This window comes from Echinops telfairi, unplaced genomic scaffold (assembly GCF_000313985.2).
Source record: "Echinops telfairi isolate 266 unplaced genomic scaffold, ASM31398v2 ScPeMD7_7469;HRSCAF=8507_1, whole genome shotgun sequence".
NCBI lineage: Eukaryota > Metazoa > Chordata > Mammalia > Afrosoricida > Tenrecidae > Echinops > Echinops telfairi.
Window position 1 is genome coordinate 89,955,890 of NW_022111373.1, and position 933 is coordinate 89,956,822.

Below are 933 nucleotides of genomic sequence, written 5' to 3' on the forward strand. Positions count from 1 at the left end.
GAAGACCCTCAACAAGATGGATTGACACAGTGACTGCAACAATAGACTCAAACACAACAATTGTGAGGATGGAGCAGGACTGGGTGGTGTCTAGTGTCGCTATGAGTTGGTATGGACTGGAAGACACCTAAACAACAACAACTTGAGTTGAACTAGAAGCCTTTGTGGTGTAGTGGGTTACACATTGGACAACTAACCTCAAGGTCAGCAGTTCAAAAGAACTAGCATGTCCTGTAGTCTCAGAAACCCACAGGGCCAGTTCTACCTTGCTCTATAGGCTGGCTATGAGTTGGAATTGACTAGATGAATGTGAGTTTTTATAATTTGTAATCACCCTGTTGGCAGTAGGTGGTTTTTTTTGTAATCTTATTTCTACTGGGCAATCAGCTTTGTTTTGTTGCACATAGAGTCGCTATGAGCCAAAGCTCACTTGATAGCACCTAATAACAATTACAAAACATAGCTCTGAGGAGCCCTGGTGGTGTGTGGGTTAGGCATTGAGTGACTAATTGCAAGATCAGTGGTTCAAATGCATCAGCAGTTCTGCAGGAGAAAGATAAGCCTGTCTGCATCTGTAAAGATTATAGTCTCAGAAACCCTATCTAGGGACACGATGAGTCAGGACCGATTAATGGCGATGAGCTGGTAAACATATCTCTAAGTATTCTAAGTAGTTCATTAGTCTTATTGATATTAAACCTTGGTAAATGAATACACTAATAATCTGACTTTCAATTAATTTCTTATGAATTTGATTAAGGGGAGGCAGTGATCCAGGATGACTGAGTCAATGAAATTGAACTTTGGGGACCAGAAAAATTGAAGATTCGATGTCAAAAGATATAGCATCTGGGGTCTTATAGGCTTGAAGAAAAACAAGCAGCTATCTAGCTCAGAAGCAACAAAGCCCACATGGAAGAAGCACACCAGCCT